Consider the following 14,957-nt stretch of genomic DNA (forward strand, 5'->3'; position numbering starts at 1 on the left):
CCGCTCACGCCCCAACATCGTGCAGCCCGCCTCCAGTGGTGTCGCGACAGGCGTGAATGGAGGGACGAATGGAGACGTGTCGTCTTCAGCGATGAGAGTCGCTTCTGCCTTGGTGCCAATGATGGTCGTATGCGTGTTTGGCGCCGTGCAGGTGAGCGCCACAATCAGGACTGCATACGACCGAGGCACACAGGGCCAACACCCGGCATCATGGTGTGGGGAGCGATCTCCTACACTGGCCGTACACCACTGGTGATCGTCGAGGGGACACTGAATAGTGCACGGTACATCCAAACCGTCATCGAACCCATCGTTCTACCATTCCTAGACCGGCAAGGGAACTTGCTGTTCCAACAGGACAATGCACGTCCGCATGTATCCCATGCCACCCAACGTGCTCTAGAAGGTGTAAGTCAACTACCCTGGCCAGCAAGATCTCCGGATCTGTCCCCCATTGAGCGTGTTTGGGACTGGATGAAGTGTCGTCTCACGCGGTCTGCACGTCCAGCACGAACGCTGGTCCAACTGAGGCGCCAGGTGGAAATGGCATGGCAAGCCGTTGCACAGGACTACATCCAGCATCTCTACGATCGTCTCCATGGGAGAATAGCAGCCTGCATTGCTGCGAAAGGTGGGTATACACTGTACTAGTGCCGACATTGTGCATGCTCTGTTGCCTGTGTCTATGTGTCAGTGTGATCATGTGATGTATCTGACCCAAGGAATGTGTCAATAAAGTTTCCCTTTCCTGGGACAATGAATTCACGGTGTTCTTATTTCCATTTCCAGGAGTGTATCTACATTTAGAGTTAGCTGCCATTCTTTACACAAATCACAAATCCTGTCCAAGTCATCTTGTATCCTCCTACAGTCACTCAACGACGACGCCTTCCCGTACACCACAGCATCATCAGCAAACAGCCGCACATTGCTATCCACCCTATCAAAAAGATCGTTTATGTAGATAGAAAACAACAGCGGACCTACCACACTTCCCTGGGGCACTCCAGATGATACCCTCACCACCGATGAACACTCACCATCGAGAGGACAACGAACTGAGTTCTATTACTTAAGAGTTACAACGAGTAACGAATAGTTTATTTGGCTATTAATGAGTGAAATATTAAAAAAAGTGATATACTGGGTCAAGCCTTATCAATTATTTGTAAAAGTGGTCGCGTTATCAAGATGTTTTCAAATGGCTCTAGCATGGTAACAGTACATTTCCGGACATGGGTTTCAGTTCAAAATATTATCTACTCACTTCCCCCTAACAGTCCTAGAAGACCGTAACTGGAATTTTCGAACACTCTGTATTAATGGTTTAGTAGACAATGTCGGGAGTTCCACGAGGCGTTTCGTCGGTAATGCTCTTATACACTGAAGCGGCAAAGAAACTGGCGGCGACATGTGTATTCAAATACAGAGATACGTAAACAGGCAGAATACAGCGCTGAGGTCGGCAACGCCTATATAAGACAACAAGTGTCTGGCGCAGTTGTTAGATCGGTCACTGCTGCTACAATGGCAGGTTATCAAGATTTAAGTGAGTTCAACGTGGTGTTATAGTCTGCGCACAAGTGATGGGACACAACATAGCCGAAGTAGCTATGAACTGGCAGTTTTCTTGTACGACCATTCCAAGAGTGTACCTTAGATATCAGGAGTCCGGTAAAACATCAAATCTCCGACAACGCTGCGGCCGGGAAAAGATCCTGCAAGAATGTGACTAACGACGACTGAAGAGAAACGCTCAACGTGACAGAAGTGCAACCCTCCTGCAAACTGCTGCAGATTTCAATGCTGGGCCATCAACAAGTGTCAGCGCGCGAACCATTCAACGAAACATCATCGATATGGGCTTTCGGAGTCGAAAGCACGACACAAAGTTATAAGCCTTGCCCGGGCCCGTCAACACCAACATTGGACTGTTGATGACTGGAAACATGTTGCTTGGTTGGACGAGTCTCGTTTCAAATTGTGTCGAACGGATGGACGTGTACGGGTATGGAGACAACCTCATGAATCAATGGACCCTGAATGTCAGCAGGGGACTGTTCAAGCTGGTGGAGGCACTATAATGGTGTGGAGTGTGTGCAGTTGGAGTGATATGGGACCCCTGATACGTCTAGATACGACTCTGACGGATGGCACGTAAGTAAGCATCCTGCCTGATCACCTGCATCCATTCATGTCCATTGTGCTTTCCAACGGACCTGGGCAATTCCAGCAGGACCATGCGACTTCCCATACGTCCAGAACTGCTACAGAGTGACTCCAGGAACACTCTTCTCAGTTTAAACACTTCCGCTGGCCACCAAACTCCCCAGACACGAACATTATTGAGTATATCTGGGATGCCTTGCAATGTGCTGCTCAGAAGAGATATCCGCCCCTCGTACTTTTGCGGATTTATGGACATTCCTACAGGATTCATGGTGTCAATTCCCTCCAACACTACTTCATACGTCAGTCGAGTCCATGCCACGTAGTGTTGCGGCACTGCTGCCTGCTCGCGGGGGGCCCTATACGATATTAGGCAGGTGTACCAGTTTCTTTGGCTCTTCGGTGTATACGGAGAAGTGACAGTTGACCTTGAAAGTTAACAAATGTATTGCGTAGAAGAAGACAGAAAGATATATCAGTCTATGATGACGCGATTGCAGAACAGTCGCTGGCAACAGTAACTTCCATAAAATATCTAAGACTATGCGCACAGAGGGATTTAAAGTGGAACGACCACATAAAAATAATTGTAGGTAAGCCAGATGACAAAGTGAGATTTCCTGGAAATATCGTCAGGAATGAAGTCCATCAACAATGGAGGTAGCTTACGAAACTCTCGTTCGATCTCTTCTTGTTTCTCTTGTGCCTTCTGATAAGTGCAAATTTCGCGCATCTGCATCGTTCCTTCCGAAGATCTGAAGCAAAACAAACTTGGTTTACACTTTAAAATATTTGTTTTTGGGAATTAATTTTAATGCATACCGCTTATACGATGACAAGTCCTCAAAAATCGCTGCTGAAAGTTGGTCACGAATTATGCTATGAATCGATGCATTCTCGCGGTTGTGCACTGACCCCGGGTTTACAGAAGCACATTTCTCTTTTGCAATCTAAAAATAGAGTTCCGTACTCTCTGTAAAAAGCATCGTGCAGTCGGCTGTCTGTGGTCCCTCGCAGCAATATTATTCGGCAAACAATTCTGTTGGAGGAACATTCGCAACTGAACATTATTAAGTTGAAAATACCGCTTCAGTTATGAAGTGCTTTTACTATCACACGGCCGGTTTGGGCTCTTATACCCCCGTCTTCAGGTGTCGTAACTTGGTGTTGTGACCCCCGAGAGCCGCGGTGGTCGTGTACAAGGCGCGGTGTGCTGCCTGCGCTCGTAGGCAGCACACCGCGGCGCTCGGGGGTCACAGCACCAAGTTACGACACCTGAAGATGGGCGTATAAGAGCCCAAACAGGTCATGTGATAATAAAAGCACTTCGCAATGCAAGCGGTATTTTCAACGTCTGGAATGTTATTCGCAGTTTTTTTTTCATATAACGAGCCTTAAAACTTTTAATTCTTAACCAACCCAAATGAGCCGAAAAATTTATTGTTCCTTATGGACTACCTTATTAACGGTCCTATTACTACCAATTTAGAGACGAAAAAAAAAGCAGATGAAAAGAAAATACTGCTGAATGCATTTGGGAATCGAGCACTGCTTGTCGGCTTCCCAGTCAGGTGCCATGGTCAGTAAGCCAACGCTGCATTTGTTGAACAGCGTTTACCTTAGGCGTACACAAACGGCACTGTAAGGTGGGCCTTTCATTTTAATTTTCGTAAGTTGTCGATGTCCACGTCAGAGAGAGAGGAAGTTATTTTCCTGTTAAACAATCTGTGGTCTTGTTGAGGCAGAGTCTTTGCCTTTGCGCACTCTGATACATTTTTAGTTGATGTGTGGTAGGTGATGGACGTATTCAGTAGTGCAGTGTTGACTTGTGATTGCTTCTGTTAGATGAAGAAAGATTTATTGTAAAGGATTGCTAGGATGAATATGATGTATATATTGAATGGTGAAAAGTACGTAAATTTTGAATAATGTTATTATTTTTAAAGAGAAGAAGTCTGAGTTAAGACTGCAGCGCTGCACAGCTAGTTTGGCGGTATGATGACTGCCAGCTAGTTAACTTTTTTCACTTGCTCAGATATGAGAGAAAGACCACCCCTCTTCTCTGGGTCGTGCATTAACATAACAACTGATTAAGCTGTTCGGTTTTTACAGAAATTCTCTGTTAACATTATATCATTTCAATCATTGTTCACTTTATTAAGCGTAGTATGATTCAGACCAATGTAATGTGTGAAGATCGTTCTAAAATCATTGTCTTGGAATATCATTTCATAGGAATAGTTACGCTCCCCGTCCCACTGTTTAAAGAAGGTTTATGATTACGTATCGTATGCAACAGTTTGAATATTGTTTGGAAATTTTATTTAAAAATATAAATCTAACTTAGGCGCTGCCTGCTTGCTGGTTACTGTTGTGCTTTCGAGAAATCTGCAACAATGTTGTTAAGACGCGAGGTAAGTGGAAATTTTGGTTAGGGCCAGATAATTGTTTTACTTCAGTTGCGCATTTAATATAAAGACAAGTTGCATTCAGACCATTTCCAATTCAACGTAGACTTTGACTTTAGTCAAAGGTTAGCATACGAGTTTAAGTTGGATAACAGTTTGTGGGTACATAGTTCTGGTAATACGTAGCATTTTTACAGCGTTGGAGGTAAATTAGGGACAAATTTCGTACAGAAACACATAGTGGGGAACTTACAGCATTCGTAACAGTTACTTTCCCCGATTTATAGGAAAATTTGCGTTTACGGATCCCACATACACTACTGGCCATTAAAATTGCTACACCAAGAAGAAATGCAGATGATAAACGGGTATTCATTGGACAAATATATTGTACTAGAACTGACATGTGATTACACTTTCACGCAGTATGGGTGCATGGATCCTGAGAAATCAGAACCCAGAGCAACCACGCCTGGCCGTAATAACGGCCTTGATACCCCTGGGCATTGAGTCAAACAGAGCTTGGATGGCATGTACAGGTACAGCTGCCCATGCAGCTTCAACACGATACCACAGTTCAAGAGTAGTGACTGGCGTATTGTGACGAGCCAGTTGCTCGGCCACCATTTACCAGACGTTTTCAATTGGTGAGAGATCTGGAGAATGTGCTGGCCAGGGCCGCAGTCGAACATTTTCTGTATCCAGAAAGGCCCGTATAGGACCTGCAACAAGCGGGCGTGCATTATTCTGCTGAAATGTAGGGTTTCGCAGGGATCGAATGAAGGGTAGAGCCACGGGGGATAACACATCTGAAATGTAACGTCCACTGTTCAAAGTGGCGTCCATGCGAACAAGAGGTGACCGAGACGTGTAACCAATGGCACCCCATACCATCACGACGGGTGATACGCCAGTATGGCGATGACGAATACACGCTTCCAACGTGCATTCACAGCGATGTCGCCAAACACGGATGCGACCATCATGATGCTGTAAACAGAACCTGGATTCATCCGTAAAAATGACGTTTTGCCGTTCGTGCACCCAGGTTCGTCATTGAGTACACCATCGCAGGCGCTCCTGTCTGTGATGCAGAGTCAATGGTAACCGCAGCCATGGTCTCCGAGCTGATAGTCCATGCTGCTGCAAACGTCGAACTGTTCGTGCAGATGGTTGTTGTCTTGCAAACGTCCCCATCTGTTGACTCGGGGATCGAGACGTGGCTACACGATCCGTTACAGCCACGCGGATAAGATGCCTATCATCTCTACTGCTAGTGATACGAGGCCGTTGGGATCCAGCACGGCGTTCCGTATTACCCTTCTGAACCCAACTATTCCATATTCCGCTAACAGTCATTGGAACTCAACCAACGCGAGCAACCATGTCGCGATACGATAAACCGCAATCGCGATAGGCTACAATCCGACCTTTATCAAAGTCGGAAACGTGATGGTACGCATTTCTCCTCCTTACACGAGGCATCACAACAACGTTTCGCCAGGCAATGCCGGTCAACTGCTGTTTGTGTATGTGAAATCGGTTGGAAACTTTCCTCATGTCAGCACGTTGTAGGTGTCGCCACCGGCCCCAGTCTTGTGTGAATGCTCTGAAAAGCTAATCATTTGCATATCACAGGATCTTCTTCCTGTTGGTTAAATTTCGCGTCTGTAGCACGTCATCTTGGTGGTGTAGCAATTTTAATGGCCAGTAGTGTATTATGATGCAAAATGCTCAGTTTGTAATTATCTGTCGATCCCGTCAATTTTGAGTCGATTACGTGTCATGAACTTTAGGGATGCTTTTCTCAAAAACTGTAGGGTATTGAGCCAAAATATCTTGGAGACTTTCACATTAAGTTGTACACAAGGCTTCTCTGCCGAGGTGAGCCGAATCGGTTGGCCGTGTCTGATGCCTTCCCCTTGTCAGTTTCATAAACGCTGACGTGCGAAAAGTGAGGCTTGTACATAGATTCACTGAGAAGCCGACGAAGCTCGCGGGAAGGCAAGTGCCGCCGCGTCGTGAAAGCCACGGCCTGGTGTGCAGGCGTTCGCGCCGACACGTGGTGATTCCTCATAGGGCTTCCCCGCCGAGGCTGTTTCTCTAGTAAGCATTAGCCCCGCCTTGTAGCCCCGCACGCGAGACCTTGGGACGAACCTCGAAATAGTTTTCTCGCACGGAATGCCTTTACGCCCGACACGAATTTCTGGAGATAACCGTTCTCTTTCGACACACTGTGCACCGTGATTTTTGGACTTCTCTGTTTAGAAGTTACCACTAAACCCCTGATTCTTTAAAGACTCGAACAAACATGTATAAAACAGATTCAGACGTCTGGTTACAAATGGGTTAACGCGTCAAATATTTGACTCCAAGCGTGTGAAAGAGAAAAAGTTTAGAAAACGTTTGCAATAATGCTTAAAGTTTGTTGGAAGTCGCTAGGTATTCTCATTACGAAACACTGGATGATTTGGGTCCGGATGATTTGCGCTCCATTTTAAGCAAAAGCTACTTTTTCACGCAGCTAAATGTTTATGACGTCGCATCAACCGAACTATTTGTCGTACGACGATATAATTTTGCTGTATGTGTATACTGCCTGCACTTCTCTTGCGAATAGAAGCGTTAGTAAAGAAGAAATAAATTAAAACGTGTGCATGATGCTGAAATTTGACTGCATGAACAACGAAAACTAGTAAGCTGTAAGCTATTATCCTTTCGTTATTTTGTGGAAGCGTGTCCTAAAGATTTGAAATTATGTGTAACGTTTGTTGGAAGTCGCCAAGTACTCACATTCACCCACACTGAATGAATACAGTCAGGTATTTGCGCGCCGTCAGTTACCTTGCTTCAATACAAACGCACAGTTTCCAACTCCAATACTTGTTTTATTGTGTCAAACATATAACATAGATTATACCTCTTAATGAGCAGATTGTGACAGCATTTACAATTTTTATATTCGGTCAGTAACTGCGCGAAGTATTGAAAATCAAATATAGTTGCCCCTGTAAGCCGTTGGATAGGACAAGTGGAACTGGTAACAGGTTTCTGGATATCAGTTTAGCAGTTTAAGTATACTTCATTTCCAGCACTATGTTCCCGCTACCATCCTATCATTTATCGTAAGACGGCACAAAAGGTCGCGTACGCAGTCTGCGAAGGAAAATATAGGTAGGTTCTAGCATCCCGGCGTCGTCGTAAATAAACCTAACGAATTGCACGCAGGTGCAAAGACGAATTACTGATCGAATAAACTATTGGCGGTAAGTCACTGGAAATAGTTGCACTCGTAAAATATCTAGAAATGGCCATCCAGAATGATGTCAGGGGGATGGCAACATAAAAAGCAGATGCCTCTAGAGATTCACTGGAAGAATCCTAAGGAAATTTTATATATCCCTGAAACAAGTGGCTTGTAGAACACTCGTCCGGTGAATTCTTGAGTATCGCTGCTCAGTCTGATATCCTTACTAGGCAGGACTAACAGAGAAGACAGAGAAGATAATAGAACAGTAGCGTGTTTCGTCACGGCCTTGTTTAACAAGAGCGAGAGCTTCCTAGTGAGAAATGTACGACGGCAGCGAAAACCGAACCGTGTCGTACTCACACCACATCATATCAACATAAACCATTTTCTGCCGGAGTTTCGACGTTACTGGAGATAGAGGAGCTTTCAGAAGATATTTATCTTCTACACTGCAATATAATGCACGTACTTATGAATCGCATTTTCCACACTACTTGCGCCTCTATACTAATTGCGAAACCCGTCTGTACTATACACCTGAATAATTTTAGACGTGATGAACATGGGAACTAATATCAGTAAACGCTTTATAACGACATATTTATTAAAATATAAAAGTCACGCTCGTTTCTAATCAGTTCCTGGTTTGGGTTAAAAACCAGTAAGAGACTTCTAATGTAGCCTCCCCTGCCTGTAGAACTGGTACCAGAGACATTTGTCATCGCCTATGGCGACTGTACAGTTCGACTTGAATATTTTGGATTTTATGTTATATGAATTAACTTTAACGGTTTTCTCGCTGAGCAGATGAAGGAGCAAGCTAGCTTTTTTTTCTTTTCAAAAGGAGAGATCATCTTTTCCCAAAGAGGAGATTCTGTGAACAGCTTCCATTCTGAGTAAACGTCTTTTGCTGTATGCGGAGTGCACACAACGATCAATGCAATAAGATGAAACTACGTCAGCAAGTGAACGCATAATTTAATTGAAATGAGGGGGGTCCAGGTTGAAGTTGCGGTCGACCAGACAATTTAACTTGTCGCAAAAATGTTCCATTTGTTCATTTATCAACTGTGCTGCGATGATTTCACTCCTCAGCTGACATAAGGCATAGTCAGTGCAGACGAGGCTCGTGAATGAAAAAGACAAGGCTGAAATTTGAACTGAAAGCAGTATCAGTGGCGGAAACTGCACACGCTGTTGGAAAACTGGGTCATACCGTAAATTCCTTTTCACAGAACATGACCAATTTACTCTTACGCAAACACACAATAAAATTTTCGGTTGTTGAAGCAATAACACTGGGACAAAATTATGTATGCCTGCAGAATTTCATACTTTCTTTCTTTTTTTTTCTTTAAAAAAAAAAAAGAGTAAAAGAAAACTGCTCAACTTTCCTTCAGATTCTAGATCACCCCAGAATAATCACCACCACTTTGGTCCTACCGTAACGAACACAACTTCAGAAAGTACATGAATAATTGTAGGATGGATCCGTTGACACCAAAAATTACGCGCAGCTCTGCACGTCCGAGTCCTGTCACATATACTGGGACTCCAGCTGTTCGCAGCAAAAGAGCAGCAGCGACACCAGAGGGAGAAAAAAATCGGCGAACAACTCTGAAGTGTGTACAAGCGAAAGAGCATTCACACAGAGCTCGCCATTGTTCACTACCATTAACTTACGTGTGAACAAGCTTTTGTTCTAAGCCAGTGTCGACAGATGGCGGCAGCGGCGAGCGGCAGCGCTCGCAACTGTTTCTCGCGCAGTCGATATCTCGCGACCGCCGCGTTGGAACTTGCAAAACAGCCCCATCTATCGTCTCGCAGCATATTGTGCAATCGAGACGGTAGTTGTGCTGTTCGCGCGCAGCAAAAATGAACAGCGATACGTGTCTTGCACTGAGAGAGCTCTACAAAACAAAAGAGGTGTTACGGAGCCCGAAGAACATGACTAGGACGCGCGTATATAAGAATGGACATAAGCAGCGAAATAAAGATGCCGAACTGAAAAATAAGGGAGAAGAACCTATGCCTTATAGAAATCTTCTCGAAACTGGCTGTCTCTTATCCTATTTTTTGCTCGATCATCACATATGTTTGTTCAAAATCACGTAACGATAATCGAGTAAAATTTGTAATTATATCTTCCACCACTTCGAAATTCGTATCCTACATACACTCCTGGAAATTGAAATAAGAACACCGTGAATTCATTGTCCCAGGAAGGGAAAACTTTATTGACACATTCCTGGGGTCAGATACATCACATGATCACACTGACAGAACCACAGGCACATAGACACAGGCAACAGAGCATGCACAATGTCGGCACTAGTACAGTGTGTATCCACCTTTCGCAGCAATGCAGGCTGCTATTCTCCCATGGAGACGATCGTAGAGATGCTGGATGTAGTCCTGTGGAACGGCTTGCCATGCCATTTCCACCTGGCGCCTCAGTTGGACCAGCGTTCGTGCTGGACGTGCAGACCGCGTGAGACGACGCTTCATCCAGTCCCAAACATGCTCAATGGGGGACAGATCCGGAGATCTTGCTGGCCAGGGTAGTTGACTTACACCTTCTAGAGCACGTTGGGTGGCACGGGATAAATGCGGACGTGCATTGTCCTGTTGGAACAGCAAGTTCCCTTGCCGGTCTAGGAATGGTAGAACGATGGGTTCGATGACGGTTTGGATGTACCGTGCACTATTCAGTGTCCCCTCGACGATCACCAGTGGTGTACGGCCAGTGTAGGAGATCGCTCCCCACACCATGATGCCGGGTGTTGGCCCTGTGTGCCTCGGTCGTATGCAGTCCTGATTGTGGCGCTCACCTGCACGGCGCCAAACACGCATACGACCATCATTGGCACCAAGGCAGAAGCGACTCTCATCGCTGAAGACAACACGTCTCCATTCGTCCCTCCATTCACGCCTGTCGCGACACCACTGGAGGCGGGCTGCACGATGTTGGGGCGTGAGCGGAAGACGGCCTAACGGTGTGCGGGACCGTAGCCCAGCTTCATGGAGACGGTTGCGAATTGTCCTCGCCGATACCCCAGGAGCAACAGTGTCCCTAATTTGCTGGGAAGTGGCGGTGCGGTCCCCTACGGCACTGCGTGGGATCCTACGGTCTTGACGTGCATCCGTGCGTCGCTGCGGTCCGGTCCCAGGTCGACGGGCACGTGCACCTTCCGCCGACCACTGGCGACAACATCGATGTACTGTGGAGACCTCACGCCCCACGTGTTGAGCAATTCGGCGGTACGTCCACCCGGCCTCCCGCATGCCCACTATACGCCCTCGCTCAAAGTCCGTCAACTGCACATACGGTTCACGTCCACGCTGTCGCGGCATGCTACCAGTGTTAAAGACTGCGATGGAGCTCCGTATGCCACGGCAAACTGGCTGACACTGACGGTGGCGGTGCACAAATGCTGCGCAGCTAGCGCCATTCGACGGCCAACACCGCGGTTCCTGGTGTGTCCGCTGTGCCGTGCGTGTGATCATTGCTTGTACAGCCCTCTCGCAGTGTCCGGAGCAAGTATGGTGGGTCTGACACACCGGTGTCAATGTGTTCTTTTTTCCATTTCCAGGAGTGTAAGTCTGTTTCCACGTTCCATTCTTTGGTGATACAATTCTCTTATCCACCAACTCACTTTTCGTTTCAGTTTGCTATTATTTTCGTGTTATACATCAGAAAAGTTATCAGAAGAAAAAAAAATGCTGAACGATTTAGAAAAGATATCTGAATGGTGCGAAAATTGGCAGTTGCTCCTAAGTAACGAAAAGTGTGAGGCCATCCACATGAATGATAAAAGGAATTCGTTAAACTTCGGTTACACGATAAATCAGTCACATCTAAAGGCCGTAAATTCAACTAAATACCTAGGAATTACAATTACGAACAACTGAAACTGGAAGAAACACATAGAAAAAAGTGGCTCTGAGCAGTATGGGACTCAACTGCTTAGGTCATTAGTCCCCTAGAACTTAGAACTAGTTAAACCTAACTAACCTAAGGACATCACACACATCCATGCCCGAGGCAGGATTCGAACCTGCGACCGTAGCGGTCTCGCGGTTCCAGACTGCAGCACCAGAACCGCGCGGCCACTTCGGCCGGCGAAACACATAGAAAATGTTGTGGCGGAAGGCTAACCAAAGACTGCGTTTTATTGGCAGGACACTTAGAAAATGTAGCAGATCTACTAAGAAGACTGCCTATACTACGCTTGTCCGTCCTCTTTTAGAATGCTGCTGCGCGGTGTGGGATCCTTACCAGATAGGACTGACGGAGTACATCGAAAAGGTTCAGTGAAGGGCAGCCAACTTTCTCCTCCGAATGCGAAAATATTTTGTAGACGCCGACCTACATAGGGAGAAACGATCACCACGATAGACAGTTGCATTCGCGGTACAAGAAAGATCGGGAGAATGACGACAGGCAAAAATTAGTACAGATTCGTGCTGCTGTAAAAAGAATGATGCGCGAAGCATTCAATCACAACCGCCGTCATACCTTAGCAAAAGATCTTGCTGAAAACCCAAGGAAATTGTGGTCTTACATAATATCGGTAAGCGGGTCGAAGGCTTCCATCGAGTCACTCACTGATCAGTCTGGCCTGGCAACGGAGGAGGATATTACAAACATACCGCCGTTTGAGTCTCGTACAGATTCCCGTATGGAGGACATAGTGATAGACATCCCTGCGGTTGTGAAGCAGCTGAATGGGTTGAAAATAAATAAATCGCCAGGTCCTGATGGGATTTCAGTTCGGTTTTACAGAGAGTACTTTACTGCATTGGCTCCTTACTTAGCTTGCATTTATCGCGAATCTCTTGCCCAACGTAAAGTCCCGAGAGACTGGAAAAAAGCGAAGGGGACGCCTGTATATAAGAAGGGTAGAAGGACTGATCCTCAAAAGTACAGACCAATATCGTTAACAGCAGTTTGTTGCAGGATTCTCGAACATATTCACAGTTCGAATATAATGAATTTCCTTGAGACAGAGAAGTTGCTGTCCATGCACCAGCACGGCTTTAGAAAGCATCGCTCCTGCGAAACGCAACTCGCCCTTTTTTCACATGATATCTTGCGAACCATGGATGAAGGGTATCAGATGGATGCCATTTTCCGGAAAGCGTTTGACTCGGTGCCCCACTGCAGACTCCTAACTAAGGTACGAGCATATGAGATTGGTTCCCAAATATGTGAGTGGCTCGAAGACTTCTTAAGTAATAGAACCCAGTACGTTGGCCTCGATGGTGAGTGTTCATTGGAGGTAAGGGAAGTGTGGTAGGTCCGCTTTTGTTTTCTATCTACATAAATGATCTTTTTGATAGGGTGGATAGCAATGTGCGGCTGTTTGCTGATAATGCTGTGGTGTACGGGAAGGTGTCGTCGTTGAGTGACTGTAGGAGGATACAAGATGACTTGGACAGGATTTGTGATTGGTGTTAAGAATGGCAGCTAACTCTAAATATAGATAAATGTAAATTAATGCAGATGAATAGGAAAAAGAATCCCGTAATGTTTGAATACTCCATTAGTAGTGTAGCGCTTGACACAGTCACGTCGATTAAATATTTGGGCGTGACATTGCAGAGCGATATGAAGTGGGACAATCATGTAATGGCAGTTGTGGGGAAGGCGGATAGTCGTCTTCGGTTTATTGGTAGAATTTTGGGAAGATGTGGTTCATCTGTAAGGGAGACCGCTTATAAAACACTAATACGACCTATTCTTGAGTACTGCTCGAGCGTTTGGGATCCCTATCCAGTCGGATTGAGGGAGGACATAGAAGCAATTCAGTGTCGGGCTGCTAGATTTGTTACTGGTAGGTTTGATCATCACGCGAGTGTTACGGAAATGCTCCAGGAACTCGGGTGGGAGTCTCTAGAGGAAAGGAGGCGTTCTTTTCGTGAATAGCTACTGAGGAAATTTAGAGAACCAGCATTTGAGGCTGACTGCAGTACAATTTTACTGCCGCCAACTTATATTTCGCGGAAAGACCACAAAGATGTGATAAGAGAGATTAGGGCTCGTACAGAGGCATATGGATAGGACTTACCGGCCAATGATCTTCAGTGCGGATGCACTCAAATTGCTCAAACTCTTACGGGATTCGGTAGATTGACTGCAGCGAGTGATGAGTATAGTGGGCAGGGGCACTACAAATGTAGTGTGTGGACGGTAAGTTGGAAAGAGGGTCTCACGGGGTGCGTGCCAAGAGAAATCCCTGCAGTCGCACTGTCCTCTGTATCCTCGATGGCTCAGTTGGATAGAGCGTTTGCCACGTAAGTAGGAGATCCCGGGCTCGGGTCCCGGTCGGGGCACACATTTTCCATTCTTCACGTTGATATTTATCAATGCCTGAAAGCAGCTAATCATATCAATGCGTAAATAAATACTTGTCCAGTTTTATGAAACAGTACTTTATTACAAATAACTACTTCATCCGCAAAATGTCTGAGGTTAATATTAATATTGCGTGCCAGAGGTTAGGAAGGAGGAGGGGGAGGAGTAACCAAGATTCACCTGGCCCGGGTGATATTACGTTGTAAGGGCTCCTTGCTAGGACTACAGTGAAGACTCAACGGTAGTTAAGGCGGAGGGAATAGTTCCTGGTACGGCAGAATTAGCAGAAGAGGCAACCAAAGAAAAAATCCACTTAGCATCTGTCTTGAAACAAGCGACTAAGTGGTCAGTGTCTGTCCACCAGTGGTGCGGCTGAAAACTGTTCTTCGGAGCTAACAACCTCGAGCAGAATCCTTACGGGACTTGTTCCTCTAACCCAAAAAACAATCAACAATGGATACGAATCTTATAAGAGATTATATCCCAGGGAGTAACCAGTCTCCAATTTCTAAGAAGATTGAAAGTAGGCATTCGGATTCTGGGAACCTACAGCAATGTGCAAAGGATGAGTCGGAGCATCCTAAAACCTGCCTTAAGCAAGCAACAAATAAAATTAAATACAAAAATATAAACTATTTGGCAATTTTCAGCGTAAACTCACTTCTAAAAACAGGAAACTTAAAACGTTAATAAATCTTATAAAACAGAAAAATATAATGATAACAGCACTCCAAGAACCAAGGTATACCGATGGTCATTCATTTGATTCAGA

The sequence above is a fragment of the Schistocerca piceifrons genome, chromosome 1 (genome assembly GCF_021461385.2).
Source record: "Schistocerca piceifrons isolate TAMUIC-IGC-003096 chromosome 1, iqSchPice1.1, whole genome shotgun sequence".
In the NCBI taxonomy this organism is placed as follows: domain Eukaryota; kingdom Metazoa; phylum Arthropoda; class Insecta; order Orthoptera; family Acrididae; genus Schistocerca; species Schistocerca piceifrons.